This window comes from Pholcus phalangioides, unplaced genomic scaffold (assembly GCF_987345545.1).
Source record: "Pholcus phalangioides strain wild (caught in Gottingen) unplaced genomic scaffold, Ppha-v1.0 ptg000015l_1, whole genome shotgun sequence".
NCBI classification, from domain to species: domain Eukaryota; kingdom Metazoa; phylum Arthropoda; class Arachnida; order Araneae; family Pholcidae; genus Pholcus; species Pholcus phalangioides.
The window spans coordinates 105,774,059-105,793,802 of NW_028301608.1; the positions used below are offsets into that span (position 1 = coordinate 105,774,059).

A 19,744-nucleotide genomic window follows, 5' to 3' on the forward strand; every position below is an offset into this window, starting at 1 on the left:
ATAATGTGTAAGAATGTGAGTGACGTAGGGAGCAAGTCCACAAGCAACCAAAAGAGTGATGAAAAAAGTGTGCTGGGGCGTCAGAGGTGGCTCTAGCTCACCTGCTGTCCAGGTGCAAAACCTCATGTGCTATCCTTAAAGACATCCGTGATGGAAGGCTAAAGGGTCTTTAGCTAAGGGGGCTCTGAGATTGCCTTTATTTTCTTTTTTTCCGGAGTTACATACCATTGGTTAACCAACAAAATGTACTTGACCACAAGTCTCAGTTTTAAAGAAAACCATGAGGCCCATGAACCATTCTTGCCTGTGTGATGATCGTCACAAACAGGATAAAAAAATAAGGAGCACAAGCAAACACAACAAGTTACATAAATTAGCACGTATTTGATTGAGGTGATCTTTCTCCACCTACCGCAGGTTTGTACCGTTACACCTGATAGTTTTTTTGCACATTTTGGGGGTATTTGCCCAACTGTTACAAACTTTTGAAGTAGCTTATTGGTAGCATAAGTCTGATCCTGTTTGTTATAGCCTGTATGCAAAATTTTGTGGAGGTCGGTACAAAATCAGATTTGTGTAGGGAACATACAGACACAGAAAATCAATTTTTATGGATCTAGTTTTGTAAAATTATGTTGCCAACGTGAACTAAAAATGAAAAAAATGTATTCTAATTCATCAATAAAAGGGATCTAAAGGATCAAATGAAGATTTGGACGAATAATGGTTTATGACTATCAACCTTTACAGGAGGTGCAATTAAAGTTGCTGTTGGAAAATGGAAGTTTTTTCCCACTTGACAGTAATGTATACCGTTTTTACCATGTGGGTAAGTAACTGTGAGACAATGACCAACATAGACCAAGGTCGTAGCGAGAGGGGGGGAGGGTCCCCCCCCCCCGAAAATGTGAGAAAATGACAGAAAAAAGGGAAAAAGATGGCGAAATCTGTTGTTCTATCACTTTGGCCCCCCCCCCCCCGAACGAAATTTCTGGCTACGCCCCTGACATAGACCATTGTTCTAATGATAAAAACCAAAAGATAAATGCAGCTGTTTGTGTTAGTGTTCCATAAATAATTTTACAGTCAGAAAGATGTTGGGTAAATCAAGTGAAATACCCTGACACATCAAAACATATTATTTTAGAGTAGTTGATTGAGTTTAGTATTTCTGTCTTTACGCTTTGTTTTCTTTACTGGAATATTTTCATAATTTTGGTTCTTACCTTGCAATTCCATTTCCAAATTCCAATTTTTTATACAGTGCAAAAGCTATCACAAACATGTTGTAGGTAAAGTCTATTAATGACTGATACAAAGTAACAACATGAGCAAGACATAAGCTTGTGAAGTGGATACATTTTTCACTTGGAAACACTTGTTGCTAGATTTGTTTGCATAGGTATTCCCAACATATGCTGCTGAGATACACTATTATCGCTGAGTTTGAAGACCATTAGACTAAACTACTTAAGTTATTATCCAATGCTTCCACACATCAACAAATTAAACAGAAGCATTCAAATTCAAGGAGTAACAGGAAAGTAAAAGCCGTTTGATTTGTGGAAATCCATATTTGATAATATTTGCTAATGATGGGCACTTTAGAAAGAGTATGAAGGTGATTTGGAGATACGTTTTGATTTTCAAAACTTTTCTTAAAAAAAACCATAATATATATTATAATGAATTTGGGGATGTTCCTAAAAAAACATGGCACCTTAAGCAAGTGCCTGTTGCCTATGCAGAAATTAGGTCCTGGTAACAGTGAATGCTTAATCAAATTTGTTGAAATAACATATGTTCTGATGCATCATGTGATTTTAATTTCACTGAAAGCAAAACCAGAAAGAGTCATGTCGAGTTATAGAGATGTGAGGTGAGAATATTCTCCTGGATGTAAAAATTGGGTAATAATCGAGAATATTCATTTTTCTTTTAAGTGATTCAAATTTTTTTTACTGATTTTGTTTATATTGTGAAATATAAATCATTTTTTATTGCCTGAAACTTTTACAGTAAAACAATTTTTGGTACAATCACACCCCCCAATATGAGAACTTTTAGTTCAAGAATATTCTCCAGGTCACGATGAGAGGTTTTAAAAGTTTGGTTATAAAGATTTTAGAAACCTTTAGATTGAAACTTTAAAAAATTATTTTAAAATTGGATAAATTTTCAAAAATAAGTTCAAAAGAAATTAGCTTCATTTATCAATCAACTTTGATTTATTCTTATATAATCACAGTCATTCTAAGAAGATACAGAACTGTTGTTCTTTCAATGCACATACACTTAAATTCTGTATCACTCTATTTTTTTTAAAAGTTGTGTAATTCAGCCCTGTTGGTTTAATTTTCTTGCTTTTAAACTTTAATATTGTGGTGTCTACAAACTTCAATATCCCATCTTCTTGACTGAAAGAGAGACAGGGACAGAGAATATTCTCTTAAAGGACTACTATTATGAATTACTAGAGAATATTATCAAAAATAATTATTATTCTCAAGTTATTTATCGAGATTATTTAGTATAATACATGTTATTACATATATTCTTAATAATACTCTCTGGAAAGATTTTGGTAACTGAAGAATATTCTCTGGAAGGACTATTATTAATAACTTCAGAATAATTATTATTTTCTATAAGAATATTCCCCAGTAATTTATGAAAGTAGTCCTTCCAGAGAATATTCTCAAGGATATTATATGTAACTATATTATATTATAAATAAGAGGAGAATATTCTCGTCAAGAACTTATAAGAATATTCTGAAGTTATTTATAATAGTCCTAGCAGAGAATATTCTCCGAAAGATTATTCTCGAGAATTTTACATCTCTACTGAGTTACTTATTCAGATATAGTGACCCTTTAAGTAACATTAACAAGATATCTTGCCTCCTGAAAGGCCTCTAATTTTAGCATTGATGAGCCCAGATATTTTGTAAAGTTGATTTTTTCCCTAATGGAACACTCCCCATACCCTGTAGTTTTCACCTTCTGAAAATCCGAAGAAAGCGTACTTCATAACAAAAGATACGACATTTTTTAGGGGGGTTTAGTGGTTTCTGCAGTGCCTTTTATAAAAGTTTAATACCTTGGATTGGCTAATGGTTTGTGGTGATCAGTTTGAACATAACAGGCAACATAAAAAGCATAGACCTTGATTAAGTATTGAAACATATCACAGAAAAGCTAAGTAAAAATTCAAATGATCAAATTGTTTGGGAAATCAAATCAAGTGCACACTGTGCACATTTTATTACGTTATTTATTTATTTCATTATGTGCACATTTATATCATTTACAGTCATTTTTTAATGTCAGTTTTGAAATAGCCAGTCTTTTAACTTGTAGCCTAATTAGTGTATAACATGGTTTGCAAGAGGTACCAGGTCACCATTGGGACTAAAAAATTGGTATTGAAGCCTAAAACTTTTTATGTGTGATTAAAAGAATGTCTGGGAGAAACAATTTTTTTTTCGGGAATTATGTGTGAGTGCCTGCCTATATACCAACCAGGGTTGGGGTTTTGACATGAAAAGCATAAAAAACTAGGTTGAACCATCAAAAACCTAAATGTATGATTTTGGATAATGTTTTGAACATAATAGATGTATACAACATGATGAAAAACTTACTTTTTCACATATTACAATGTTTTATTTTCAAACATTGATTTACTACAATAATTAAAACTAAATTTGTAATTTTGAATTTTTTGACACAAAAAGTCACATATAAAAAAAAATTTGTTCCATTTTAATCTAAATTACTCATTACCTATGTTCAATTTACAAGTGAAATAGAGCTGTGTATTCAAAATATGTGTGATAGGGCATCAGGGTTAGGTTTCTTACCTTGGAAATTAGCTCAGTATTAAAACAGTCAAAAACTTAGTGTCAAATAGTTTTGTTAATCTGACATGTTAAATAACAAAACACTTACTTTTATTTAGATTAAAATGTTTTATATTTTAAATTATAATTATTGAGCACAAAATATTTATTTTAATATTTTAAATTTTCTGATCTGCCCATAATTTTTTCTATATTAAAAATTCTTGCTCAGCATCTGTTAATACACTAATTAAACTCATTTATTCTCATCTAAAACTTTCTTAGCTTATAAATCCAGAGTTTTAACAAGTATTTTCAATCAAAGCAGAGCTGACAGGACTTGATACCCAAAGCATTGTTTTGTATATTTAGATACAGCTTCAATCAGAAAGCCCACTGCATTATAAATGCTAAGAAATATACCATTTCCTAGTCGGAAACTTAATTATTCTTTTTTTTACACTAAGAATAAGTTACAAGAGTTTCTTAAGCATCATATACAAGCCAGCACTGCCAAATTAAAGGATGTTTTAGTCCTACAATTTAGTATTTTGATTGGTAGATATATTCTAATGTTATGCACAATAAGGGCATTGTTTCAAGTATCAGTGAGATTACCTAGGTAATTTAATAACAGAAATCAGCATTACATACATGGTGTAAAAAACTTTTTAAACACTTATCTGTCGCAAAAAGAGTAAAGTAGATGTTTATATCTATACACATATAGCCTATAAGCAGTTAAAGAAATTTTGGAAGGTCGAGAATCATATTGAATTGAAGAATATCAAATTGTTCCATTTTTTTCCTTCAGCGTTTATGCTATGCTCTATTCAAATTGTATATTTTATAAGGGGGGAAAAAAACATTGCCCAAAATAATTCTGTAGAAAGCAGAAAATTATTTTACAATCTTATTAGGTATTTATTTGTTGTATAATATAGTCACTGTAAATATTACATGCAATTAATGTGTGTATTAACAATGAGAGTTTTTATATTAAAAAGCTATATTTGAAATTTTTGATGTCACAGTTTAAACCGTCAAAAACTTACCAACACAACTAGGGTTTCAAAATTATGAGAGTCTGTAAGTTAAATTATTTTGGTTAATTTTTCTCTTTGTTCTGAAAAAATTACCAGGCTGGTGGTTATTATAATTTTTTAGATTGATCCAGCCGTGGTGTATTATACAGTCATGTAAGAAAGTTCAATCTATCCAAAGGGTACTGAGAACTTTTTTTAGTTCGCCTTCATGTAGTTCCAAGAATTGTCCTCATTATCTGTTTACACATTTTTTTCTGGTACATTCTACTTGGAGAAAGACATCCAAACTGAAATCTTAGGCTGAATAATTCATCTCTGTTATGGCATTCACTCAAAAAAATATAGCCTAGTTTTTTGTATTATATGTATGAGGATTACCAATGACTTAAGGGATTAGTGTAACTGTTTATATCACAGTAAAGATGCTTATGTTATAGTAGTTCATGATTACATAGCTGAGGAGACACTAAGCTAATGTCATTACTGGAAAAGTGTTTCGAAAATAGTGAGTAGAGCTCTGTCTAACTTGAAAAGAAAAAACGCTGGGAGGAGAAAGAAAACTGTTGTTTTTTGTTGTTGTTAAATGACTGTGACCTCCATAGGTTTATTGTTATTTAGCTTTGTAAAAAGAAAACACGGATTCAAAAATGTCACACCCATCCTGTGTAATAAAAAACAAATAAGGGATAAAGAAAAAACCCCATGTTGCATTGTAATCTTGAATAAGATGGGGTTTGACTGCTTCATAAGTTACGTTTATGGAACCAATATTTCTTTTTCCTGTATGCATACATCTATAGAACTTCTTTTTTATTATCATTTTATTCCTACCTATTTGTTTACTGCTTGCGTGCATTTCACCTATAAAGGTAGAAATGTAAAAATAAGGCTAGTTTTGTCCTATGAATGGACAATATAGTTTTTTATTTATTTATCTAGACTTCAAACTTTAGCGACCCACATATTTTATTTTTTTGTGTGTATCTTTCTAAGTGTTGTCCAGGTCATTCAGCCATCGATGAAATTCGTGCATACGTACGCTTCCTACTTTTTTTTTATATTAGTTCGTGCTTAATTGGGATTAAGTGGAGGGGGGATACATTAGGTCTATAGCCCATGCCTCCCCCCCTAAGCCGGCCAAAACTTAGAAAAAAAATTAATATCTCGGTGAAAAAATTGAAATATCGAAAGGAAATATACCCTTCAATATGCTATATTAAACAATTGCTGTTAATTGAAATGTTTTTTGAAAGGAGGTAACTCAAAATTTATCGGGAAGAATACTTTTGTACCTCTGGAAAATTCGATCCTGCGTACGCCTCTGTTATATTGTATACCAGGGCTTGACAAATCGGAAAAAAAAATTTAGGTGTCGGCACAATTTCATATGCACCGAACGTGACAAAATCTGCCCAACACAGCGCATTCTTTTACTTATCCAAACTAGGAAGAACTAGGGACTCCCTTTTCATGTTAGCTGTAAAAACGCGCAGTTCATAAATTGCGGGTTCGTAAACTCGAGCGTCGACTGTAACACACAGTGAATCGATAATGCAGTATTCCGCTGCTTTCCATGGTTCTCCCACTCTGTCTGAAGTAGGAATTTCTATGCTCGCGCAGTGTATTTGGGCATTTTAAATATCTCTTGGCATTTCTGCCTAATCTTGGAACACTTCGTCGGCACCTTGAATCGCCGTGATACGCAGACTACTACTAAACCACGCATGCACCTCGTCCATATTCCTCTGCGGAACCTCTAACGAATTGGTACATGCGGGAATGTGTGTGTACGTGTAGTGAAACCTGACGTGAAGTTTGTTTCTGTGTAATGCTTGTTATGTGTCGTGCTGCAATCTGCCACCAGTTTTCCTAATTGTGAGTGAAGTGTAATGATTGAATAATTTATCGTTGTAGGCGTGTTGCTCTCTGTGGCGAGACTTTTTTTAATGGGAGATCGGCTCGCATTTGCGCCTCGAAGTTTCAGCCAACTTCAGCCGACCACCACTGCGGTGACGGTGGGGTTCGAACCCGGATCCCCGCGATGCGAGTCCGTCATTATGACCACTCGACCTCCACAGCGGCTGATACGCAGACTGGGAGTCACAGCCTTATCACTACGTTCAATTGCACCGTTGATTGACTTCGTTGCACCCCACTGTGCCGTGGTAATCCGTTCCGGAGTCTCTGCTCTTTAAGACCTTTTATGATGGAAAGCACTTCTCATAGATTTTGACTCTAGAGAGTACCAATCGGATCGTACAGATCGATAATTTATATCTAGCGTCGTTTTAGTTCTAAACTTAGTATATAGAACTAATTTATAGTCTGTTTGTACACTGATTTGTGTGCGATATATTTTTGAAGCATTTGTAAAAAAAAAAAACTTCTGGTCCCAAAGGTTATAAATTTGATTGCAGCAAATGTTAGGTGACCATGGGATTTATGCGTTGCATGAGTCGATCTCATGAAAATTATGGAAAAACCAATAAAACAAAGTATATGAGTGAAGGCCACTTATGAGAACGAAACGTCAACTCTTTAGCAGTTCTATGAATGCTCTTATTGTTCTATCGGATGTGAGGATATACACGTGTTTCAGGAAACAGTCATTCATTAAACGAAACTGAAATTCCCGCCCCGTGTCATTAAATGCAACACAGACTCAAGGGTGTATGCTTTTGCCGTATAGAGTGGCAGCGAATCCATAATATTGCTTAGGGTTCGAGTACGCTTTCAACAGAGAGCGAGAATCGTAGCGTGGAGACCTGGTTTTTTATTCTTTTTCATCCACACGAGTTTGTCGGAGCTTGAAAAGGTGGCCTCGAAAATGTGTTCTCTGACCGACCAGCTCTTGTGTTATTATTTATTGCTTTTTTTTTATATTTATTTTTCTTTTATTTCTCTATTACTTTATTATTTTTTAAATCGTCACGCTATCTGTCTCTGCCACTGCTGTTTTGCTTTGCTTTCGCTCCCTGCGGCCAGTCAAATTTCGTTCCAATTTTGTTGGGGCACACTAGGAAGTACACTAGAAGAACTCGGCGATGTGGAAAGTGAACACCACAGTTGAATCGGGTATGCTGTTAGAAAAGGAGGATAAAAAAAAAGAGAAAAAAAAGGGCCAGTTGCGTCACAATCGCTGATAGGAATATACAGTAAGAAAAAACAAAACTGTAGCTATAGCGTTGTGTGTACGTATGGCGCGCTCCAGTGAATCGAGAGAGTTTCCGCGTATGTGTCGTTTTTGTTGTTAGTCTTCAAGTTTAAATGAATCGATGCTTTTCGAGATTCACACACGCATGTAGAAGTTTCCTTGAAGAAATTTGAATTGCTCAAGAATGACATAGATAATAAAACAGTGGCATTGTAAATCATCGAAAATGCTTTTTCGTTGCTTACATGCCCATATACGTATTGGGACACTGAAATTTATGTACCAAAATGAAGTGTGATGATTGCAAACATCAAATTTTTGTTATTGTTCGAAAAAAAGTATGTAATCTGTGTATGAATTTTATCTTGGGGGGTGGGGGGTTCCTGTTCACGAGACTGTACCTACGGAACCCAAACAGTGTCGTATATTTCTTTTAGATTTTTTTTTTATTGCATTATCAATGACAAATTTTACATGATTACTCAACTAAGTGCAGCACTACGTAATTAAAAATGCATGTAGTTGTGAATTTCCCATACGTTCTAGGATATCATTACAAAAAATACCATATTTTTCAGTTCTTTTTCGTAGATAATTCGTTGCTCTTCTTTTCTCGTAGATGATGCATCGGTGCGTCCAACACGACCGCAAGCTAGTGACATAGTTATGAACATTTTAGGTACATAATGTTACCATTGTCTTTGTTACATTATTTGAACCAAGGACTTGATCAGCTTCAAATCCCCTTATCCAATTTTTGACCGCTCCTCCAATTCATTACCAAATTGCGTAATATTTTTATGTATGCTAACAAGTTATTTAAATGACACATTACAGAAGTTTGAAAAATTTCCAATTAACTTTTTAATTTACATAAATGAAACATAATTTAATTTAAATAATTAGAAATGTTTTCGAGAAACCTGATGACACACAGATGAAAGACACTTTTTCTTAAACTCTATTTTTTCTATTTTTAAAAAAAAATTATTTCTATTCATGGTCATGGGGGAAAAAAGATTTCAGATCGAAAATCAGAAATTGAAATTTCCGAAAGTTTCATTTTTAAAAAGCCATGAAAATTAAATTTTTTTTGTAGACGAATTTTTTAGAAAATCGGGGTTTGACAGTACGGTATATACTGCGGTTTTCATTGTACTGTCCAAAACTGCCCTAAAATGAAATGTCCAAAATCTCAATAGTTTGCTATAAAACTATAACCGCAAAATTTTGCAATTGGATGAAGTAAAGTGATCTATAATCAAACAATAAAATTTATATTTTATAAATTATATCACGTTAGTAATTATATTAAATGTAAAGGATTGTATGACTGATATCAGGTTATCAAGCTGTGGGATTGCACTTAAAAACTGAACTGTCTTGAGGCTAAATAAATAAGATTTATGAAAAATGATACATGAAAGATACAAGAACGGGAAAAAAATGGTACATGAAAATTTTTTGGAAAAATGCAACAGATATGACTGCAGAATGAAATTAAGCTTGCGTAATTATTTAACACTAATAATAAAGCTCACTTGCTCCTCTTAACATTCGATAACACATAAATAATTTAGCTGCCCCAAGACGATTTCTTGTGTTTAGCGCGTATCACTCTAAATTGTGAAAATATTCTTTCAGTTGATGCTGAACTTGCGAAACATGAAGGGTAAAAAACAATGTGGTGAAGACTTTGGATTCTTTTCGTGGCTTTTTTCTTCCAGTGTTTTTTATTGCTGTCCACCATGTGATAGGACTGTATATAGCTTGTGTTTGTTCAGTGAAATATGAGCTGCTAGCCACAATAATTAAAATTTAACAATTTTAGTTCTTGAAGTATTTTATTATCATATAAGCCCCCAAAGCAGTATATGCGACGTATGTCGTAGAACAATCTGGAAGAATTTTAAGGAAGGTGTAGAAAACGCTTATATGTGAATTTTTACCGCAGAACATTTCCAGTCAGCAGAGGGCTTGTTGCAGAGCATTGTAAAACATTCTGCTTTGTTTGCGGCATATGGGTGTAATCAGTGTTTATGAAATTGTGTTCTGTTAGTAATGTGTAGGTGCTACTTAGTGGCCTCGTTTTGTTCAGATTTTATTCATTTAAAATTATTTTTTGATTCAAAATTGAGAATGTGTAATAAAGTTATCTTAAAAAAAGTTTGAAAAGTCAAAACTGAAAAATATTCATTGAATAAACATGATTTTAATGGTAATAAATATCAATGGCATGATATTTTCTGACGAAAAATAATATTTATGTTGAGCTTTCAGAATAATGCAATGATTGTGTAACTATGACTGGATATATTCAATACCTTCAATATAATGTATTTTTTAAAGAAAAGTGCTCTGGCAGATTTCTCTCTCTCGAATTGACACTGACCTAAACATATAAACTAAAAAAACTGCTTCATAATCATACATGAAAAATGAGATGGGAAGTGTGTAAAAATGACAACAAAATAAAAAATTTAAAACAGTGCATATTTAAATGTGAGTGATATTAATTTATACTATCAGACTTTTTCAGCTTAAAACCATCAATTTGATGAAACAGTTAACTTAAAAAATCAAATGACACCTTTAGACAGATTTTTAATTTAGTTAGTTTTATATTCTGCTAGAATTATTTTTTTAATATGTTAGTATCGTGAAAAAATCTATAGGCGTCCACGTAACATTTTTAAATTTGGAGTTTTGTACAGTTTAAACCGCGTGTCCTGTCCCAAATCCCAACCCTATAAATACTACTGGCTTGGCCAGTGCCATTTTAACGAATGGCCGGGCCCACCCGGGCACCTCAAGAGAAGAGGGGCCTTAGAAAAATGAGAAGTAGTTGCATTTTTTGAAAATTTGCCTGGTAGGGGCTCAGAAAAAATCACTTGGTCCAGGGGCCCATGATGTTCGTAAGACGGCCCTGGGCGTTGCACTCTCTCTCATTAGATCTTTTAATTTCCAGAAATGTTCACACATTTCCACTCAGAAATTTGTATGGGAATAAATTGAAATTTTTTTCAAACCAAGGCTTGCGCAAATGCAAACGTCAGGCAAAAATGTGTTATTTTGGTCATATTTGAATCGTATCCGAAATGGGTTCAGTATCTTTTGTTTGCGAATGATACTATTCTACTATTTGAAAAAGTCTTTCCGTTTAGAGCAGCCAGACCTTCAACACGAAAATTCAAGCATCTGCTAGTTTCCCTTCTATAATCATAGAGTACGAAACACGCACAACTCTGACAATATAAGTACGTTAGTCACACTCAGAACACTTTCTTCATGTACCAAATCGTTAGCAGAGGAATGTTTACGAGCTACATTGTTCGGTAAAGTAGTATGTTTTGTTTCGGATATGGAAGGTTATATATATATACACTGTAAATTGTTAATTTTTACGACAAAAGCAAAAAAAAAAAAATTCATCAACAATTTTGTTGAAACTTCATGGGAAATGAAGGTAGGCCGATCTCTTAAATGAATACAGAAAATGAATTAAAAAACTTAATCATGTTCATCCAAATAACAATCCTGATTGAAAGATGTTTTTTCCTCTGCCAACGAAAACATCGAGAAATGGGACTTTCTGAATATTTACGCCGAGATCAACTTTAAGAACAATAGTTAGAAGGAAAGAGAAGTTCACGTTTCCGTGGTATATTGGCCCAATGCGCTTGCGAGAGGACGGTTTCAATTCTCTGCGGATTCTATCAACTTTTTTTCATTCCCCTGCACCGATATCCAGAAAGTAATTTTTCTTGAAATCCTGATTTTATTCACATTTTTAGCAGATAGCTATTGTGACTCGGCGATGCTCGCATATTGCTATGAAAATTTAATAAGTAGTATTTATTTTTGCGTCTTCTACTTTTATTGAGCGATTTTTTCTTGCTTTTTCATCATGCTCTTGAGTATTTGAATTGTTTGTTCTTTCCCGTATAAATGAGATTTCCGCATAGTAAAAACAATACGAGAAACTGGTTTCATAGTTTGAGTGTGGGCGCTGTTTGTGTACTATATATATAAAAAAAAAGTTACTTCCTCTTTATATCATCGTTTTCTTGTTCCGTATAGATGAGTGGTGGCTAACCTTTTCCTAACCCGTGCCACTCATTTCTTTTTATCAATTGCTTTCTTTCACGGTTCCCAAAACGTTCCGTATATGTTGGCTTGTCCCGATATTTTGAAAAAAATCTTCCAGTGTCTCTTTAAATTTTTTTAAATACTTATGTATAATTCAATATGGAGATGAGCATTTTTCGCTTTTTTTCACAACGTTTTAACGTGTGGATTTTGAGCGCTCAAAATGTCCTAGAACAAATTCTGCGGTTATTGTTTGTTCATTTCAGGGTCAGCGCGAGGCATTAACCCATGTCTTCCGAGTAAAAATTGGAGTCGAGATTCTTATCCGAGATTAATATCTCATTGATAGATCTCCAAATGGCGAAAGCTTGTAAATAGAAAAATCATTGCTTGTGCGAAAGAGTTATTACATTGGCCTTCATTCGTTTGTTTAACTTATTGCGAGTTGTAGTTCAAGGGAGGATTATTCCATCGTCATCAAACACGCTTCTTGACTTAGTAACTAAACAGTTCGGGTTATAGTGAGATATTTATCACATTTTCCGGCATTGCATGGTTATTTTTCTTTTTTTCTTCCAATGGGAATGAATTTTATTAGAATCATAAAAAGAACGGATAAGAACTATCGCTTTTCCACCGTTTCTTGTTTTTTTTTGAGATCTGCTTATGCGCACTAATTCGGTTGGATATAACCCTTTGAATGACTCGGTTTTCTTTTTTTCTTGTGAAGGACAATCCATTTCACATCTCCTTTTTCAGTGTAGTTTTTTATATCGCTAACTACGTAAGATAATCGTGTGTAAGCAAGGTAATGACGTCAGACGTGAAGCGAAAGCTGGCGCGAGTTGTTGGCCTTGTCTTTTTTTTTTACATCTCGAATTACGTATGGAGGCCCACGCTAGGAAAATATTTTAATCCACGTGTGGACGACCCCGACGAGTTATCAGGATGACGGAGGTCATTTCTTTCGAAAGAGACAGACCTTTATCGTATACCATTGTCTTATTTTCCGATCGATTTTTCCCATACCACCCATTCCAACTAGCAAAACAAATTGCGACTATTTTTCGATGCCGTTTCTCAAAATATTCACATCTCTCCTATACATTTATTTATAAGGTAATTATGATTATTTTCCCAATAATCAATGAACATTATATCGACGGAGAGATGAATATGCTATGAGAGGGAATAAACCAACCAAAAGTGGGTCCTGAAATATTCATTGGGAATGGATTTACGTCAGATAGATAAACATAACAGTTGTCATAAGTTACTGACTGTTATTTTGATCCTAAGACAAAGAAATAAATCGGCTAGATTATCTGCCAATATTTTGATGGAACCCCGAACTTTATGCCTATGTATGTAAACTTTATTATGTGTATGTAATAGCGGCTTAATCTCATTCGAGAAATAGAATAAACAGTTATACCATATTTGCCGTAAGTCTGTTTATTGCGTGTAGTGCAAATGTCGTAAGCGGTTCCACTGAGTCGTAACGATTTTGCGGCTGCTGTTGCGCCGCATGGGGGTGGTGTTTTTAGCGTAATAATTTTTCTTAACTCTGGCGATGATTATTTTTATGAGTGTAAAGCCTCGTGGATCCGTTGATCTTAGCGAAGAATAACAATGAATAATAGTTGTATTTCTTCACGTATTCGTGATCATTATCGCATTAGTATTATTGCTTCAACGGAACTCCCGTTGTTTCGAAACTCAGTCGTGCTTGAAGACCGAATGCTTTTGTTCGTTCGGGTTCCGAGTATTTCTAATGCTATATTTTTCGAATTTTTTTATACAAATACAACGCCACAACAGGCAAAATGCCCAACGAGGTGGCTGATAAAAAGATGCCCATAAAAATATGGATGTCATGTATATTTAAATGTATCATTTGCAATTATATAATGACGATGATTGCTTTTCAATTCAGTTTATGTGGTTTTAGTAGCAATTTTTTTTTCTGAAGATTCCCGTGTGTCGTTTTAAGCTAAAAACGCATTGAGAAAACACTAGTTTCCTCAACTTTTTGTTTCTTCTTTCCCTTATTGTGGACTGAGTTTGGAGCTGGCGATTGTGCCTCAATTGTGCATGGAGACAAAATTAATACCATTTCAATTATGAGATAAATTCGTGAGTTGCACCAATGGGGCTTTAGTAGTTTCGGAGAAAATCGAGTGTGCCTAGATTGCTGCCGTTGATATTCTAATTCAATGATTCTCAATCCGTTAGAACAGCGGTTCTTAACCTATCGTCCGCGACGATGGTTCTGGTGGTATGCTAGCAGACTTGATTATTTTAATTCTAACTGAATTAAAAATGTTTTATTCATATTAGTAATATTGTTAGAGTTCAAATGAAAATTAAACCTTCATACTTAATGTAACCATATTTAATCGACGAAAATACTAGAAATCGCAATATTAAATATGAAGTAAATTGTGACCAAAAAAATTTAAGACAAATTTGCTAAAATTGCTAGAGTCGAGAAATAGGGACTGCAGTAAATCACAGAAAACGAAAAATGTATTTCATGAAAAAAAAAAACATTTCTCATTACTGAAGACCACTTTCATTGAATTGAAATACGGAAAAATACGGGACAATGTTAATTATCATCAAGAACTTTGCCATAAGTTGGTAAAATCACCAATTGTTGCTGAAATCGCTGGAAATTATGAATCAGTGGAAAAGTGAAGGACTACTGGGACTCGCAGTGAATTGAAATGTAGTTCACGAAAAAAAAAGTTGAACATAACATATGTGTAAGATCTAAGAAGAGTATTTAAATTTTCAGTCATAATTATCGTAGTATAGCCTAGTTTATACGTTATGAAATGTCACGTAAAATATAGGTCGTATGATCACGGTACTCGTGCTGTATGTTATAGGTCTGTCGAATTGTCGCGGATACTTTATTGGCCCTTGGATTTAAAAAGGTTCAGAAACGTTGCGTTAGAATATTCTGATGCACAAGAGATGAATATATTCATATATCTACAAGAGTGAGGCTGACGTGTGTCTAGCCAAGGACTACGGAAAATCACCTTATTTAAGAAAATTTTTGTATGCTACAAATTTACTCAGAAATCAGCTTACTAAATAGATTAGTTTCATTAATAATTAAATTAGTTGATTATTAATATTTCATTTATTTGGATTTACATTTTATTACTAATTGGTTTTGAAAAAGGGATCTCACTCCCTCGTGGTGGTACAACCTGATCTAGACTCTGGGAGGGGAAACACATCGGGGAAAAAGGGTTAAGAAACGCTGCGCTAATTCTCGTATAGGGCTTGATAAATTCAAAAATGATTTAGATGCCAGCCGAGTTTTTCAAGAGCCCAGTACAGTATATTTTTTGAAATATAAAAACGTTTCGAAAATGTTTTCGAACGTTAAAATTCCATAAAAAAAAATTTTCCATCAACTTCAATTTAATGATCACACTGGGAATTTTAGGTGCAGTTACTAATTCTTGAGCTTTCATGTTGATCTGGTTCCTAAGATTTGTTGGGCCCTGCTCTACATCTCCGACATAGTGCAAGTTAGCTTGAATGAGGGTGTGAAAACCGAATGAGGTGGCATTGAGCCTTTACGAAATTAACATGATTAATCGCATGCTATTATCATATTTATTTTTCGCCGTGGTGTAGATTATGTCGCTTATCAGCTTTTGAACACTTATTTCATCAGACTGTTTTTCCTGATTCTTTTGTTTTTTTCAAGTTTTTCATTAATAATTACCTATTTTGGTTATTTTTTCATTTTTTTTTTTTTAAACTTTGTAAGAATTGTTTTGTTTGGTCAGGTGTATGTGTACGTGAACGTTTATTTATAAATATGCGTATTGTAGTCCATTTTCGATCTGAATCTGACCTTCTGACATTTCCCTTTTTTTTCTTTTCCATTTTTAAGAGTGAAATCGTGTTTCGCAGTGAACTTGAGTACTTTTTCGTGTCTCAAGACTTGATACTGAAAAAAAGCATAGGTAGGGTGTTTGTTTATTGTAAATGCCTTGTTGAGCTGAATATTAGAGACTTTGGCACACCGACTGACAAATATCAAAGGCCGTTCGGGATAGAAATCGATTTCTAATCATCAGACTGATTTTGTACGCAATTAGCTTATTCGAGTATCTAAAATGAGTTTTTTTAATGCAGCAAATCGTTAGTTTTCGTGTGAAAATATAAATAAGTAAATAGGCTGTAAAATTATTCATTTTCTTAAACTATTGTTTTCCAATTATCTCATCGGAGGATCCCCCTCCTTTAATTGTGGGAAAAAGTGAGCCACTCTAGATAAGCAGATCTATTATGATATGATGCGATACATTACGCCTATATTATATCAGCTGTCTTTATAATTAATGAATATTGTTTGCGTGTGCTCAACCACGCCCTCAGTTATATCACGTTATTTCATGTCAGAGTAGGTCAAAACGTACGCTGTTGTTCATAGGTCCAGAAACTGGCCCGCGGGCCAATTCATTCGAGAATGTTATCCGTGCCCCGCTAAGTATTTAAAAATGTTTCATTACTTCAAGGTATTGTATACAGTATGACGAAGTTTGAATGAGATAGTGTTATGTGAATTAATATTTTCCACGCAGTGAAAGATCTTTGCGTTTATCGGAAGCCCAGCATGTTTGAATTGTTTCGCCAGCTATTTTTCCCTTTATTATTTGTCCCTCGGTATGGTATTTTAAGCTCCTACACTGCTGCAAAAGTAATTCCTGGATAAAAAATTACCCACAGGCCGAAAAGCTTGTGGGCACCCTTTTTCTCCCCCTCTCTCACACGTGGGTATTGATTTTAAATTGTACACCTTGTTGACATCTTTTTGAGAATTAGCCAGAATGCAAAATGAATTTCTTTCAGCTCATCGATGCGAAATTCACGATAACAGGTTGATCATATTAGTAGGTAGTAGAAAACCTTTAATGGAATGAATTGCGTGGAATAGAAACATTGAAATCGCGGAATCCTCGTTTTTTTCTATCTGAAAGGATTTCAATGATTTTTTTTTCTCATTCATTCTCAACTATAAAGCAGAATGTTCTGCAACGAGCTCTCAGCCGACTGGAAGTGTTCTGCGGCAAAAATTCCCATAATCGTATTTTCTACACGTGAAACTCTTCCATTTTTCGGTATATTCTTTTTTGGGGATTCTCAGTATGACTTTTCTCTACCTGTAATTTTGTGCAGAATTCAAATTTTCTAATTCAAAATGTCTAAATTTTATTTCCACCGAATACACTCGATTTCCCGATTTGTTTTTGTTGTATTTTCTTTCGTTGGAAAAGGGAAATGAAGCCTGGATACAATTTATTATTTTGTTTTGAGTATATTAAGACTGTAGTTCTCTGTAGCTAATGCTGTGAAAGAAAAAATTCGTCATTGTAATTGCAAAAAAAAGTACATATATATATTCTTGTATTGTAAGTTATTATAGCATATCGTGTTGTAAAGCCTATGAAGTGAATGGAACGGAATCGATGCCAAAGGAGGAGCACTTACAGCTTCTTTGATAAAGTTTGATCTTTTCGTTTAGAAAGCAATATGTACATATACGGTGCATTTTAATTTTGTCCGAAAAGTGCCGCAGCTGTATCTTCGTCTATGTGTTTTTTCGTCTATGTGTTTTTTCTATCGTCTTATGTGTTTTTTCTATTCTAACCTTTTCCTGTCTCTAAGAAGAAATTTTCTCAAAAGTGGCGTTATTACACGATAATGCTATAAGCTACTATATTATAAGTACGTCGCAGTTTTCGGAATATTCTGTTCTGTGTTGAGAATTCTCAGTATTTTTCTCTACCTGTAATTTTGTTATTATATTTAGATATTATTTGAATTTTATAAGTAAATATATAATATATAAGTTTTATTTCCACCAGATACTCTTGATTTCCCCTCCCTTTTTTCAGTTCCTTTTCATTGGAAAGATATAATGTTCATTATTTCCATACATCGGTCTTTATAATGAAGATTCAACTTCACAATAATGACACTCTTTAAAGAAATACCCAAGAGCTCATTATATCAGCTAATTTTATCTGCTCGGAATTTTTTATGTCCAGCAGAATTAGTCCTGCTGTGTACACACGGAGGGAAAATGGTCTGTGTTTATTTTTTGACAATGCATTAGAAAATTTACTTTTTCTATGTCTGTACTAGAGCTTAACGACTGCTTCGACTAACCTGGGAAAACAAACCCGATATGTTTGTTTTTTCAGGCAGACATTTGTAGAAAGAAGGGCGGGAGGTAGCCCCAAGGTTGAAGGGAAGCCAGAGCTTGATAGATGTTACAGTATGCAAAATATTTTTTTTTTAGTTCTAATCCTGATTTTGTAGAATTAGAATTCCATTAATAAATATGAACCATTGGAATTTCGCTTGAGGTTTTAAAAACGTTACAACGAATTCTGATGTGGATGATTACTCGTTGTATGGCGAAGCTTGACATATCCCAGGTCGATATGGCGATCAAAAAATTGGCCTTGGTGATTGAAATTTAGAAATTAAATTTGTGTGACTATTTGATTGGCACCTCTCAAGATAAATCAAAGTTTTTGGAAATTAATATCAGTGTTTCTACCGATACAGGAAAAGGCCACACCAAGTCCCAGACAAGTAGCAATAAAAAAACAACCTTTGACCGGAAAAAAAGCTTAGTTCCGAAGAAATTTGGCTAGCTCCTAGATTATTTTTCGATTTGTCGAGCCCTGTTATATGGTGTTCTACAACAGTGCCGTGTAGGGCTACTACTATTGCTTAGCCGTATATGCACCTCGTAAACAATTCTCCACGGAATTTCTAACGAACTGGTACATGTCGGAATGTGTGCTATGAGTTTGTGTGGCCTTAATGTACAGTCGATTCCCGTTTTAACGAATACCGTTATAGCGAAAATCTCGTTTTAACAAAAAAATGTAATTCCCCAGATAAGTTTCCGGATTTTCACTTTTCTGTTACGTAATTTCTTCATAACGAAATTTCGTTATTAAGAAGTGAAGTGATTTATCCGGTCTCTTGGAGTTCGTTATAACTGGATTCGACTGTATTTGTACTGCCGGAATTATGCTGCTGCTGCCATTTGTGTTCCATATTTTGCACATGAAAATGTTAAGGGCCTGAATTTTCATGTTATGTAAGTATCCTGTCTAAGGTCGGCCTGCTTTCTGTGCAGAGACACTTTTCAAATGCGTACCGTATAGGACTGAAGAAATCCTAGATAAATTTCGGGCAGTTTATAGACAATGGTTGAAAGGTCGAGCCATTGGAAAGAAATCCCGTTTATACCAATACACGGATTTCATAATCCAATAAAATTGATAAATCGACCGTATATGAACAATTTGCTTTTCTTCCCTGTTCTTGTCAATGTTTTTTCACAGGAGGAAAAATCTTGTCTTGAGGAAAACTTAAAAAAAAAAAAAAAAAAATGGTTGAATTTTTTTTTTGTTTATCAATGCAGGAAAGAATAACGCCATCTATTATTCATCCTCAATGCATGGAGAAAAAACATAAATTAACTATGTTAGTCATACACAGGGGTGGGAACTCTGCGCCAATTGCGCCGCACTGCGCCAAAACTAATATCTTGCG

At 34.1% G+C, this 19,744-nt stretch overlaps 1 protein-coding gene across 1 annotated transcript in view; it reads left to right on the forward strand.

Annotated features, from left to right (window-relative positions):
* LOC149077274 (lateral signaling target protein 2 homolog) overlaps nt 1-19,744 on the forward strand; it is a 61,088-nt gene that overhangs the window by 1,441 nt on the left and 39,903 nt on the right. The gene's annotated exons all lie outside the window — the stretch shown is intronic.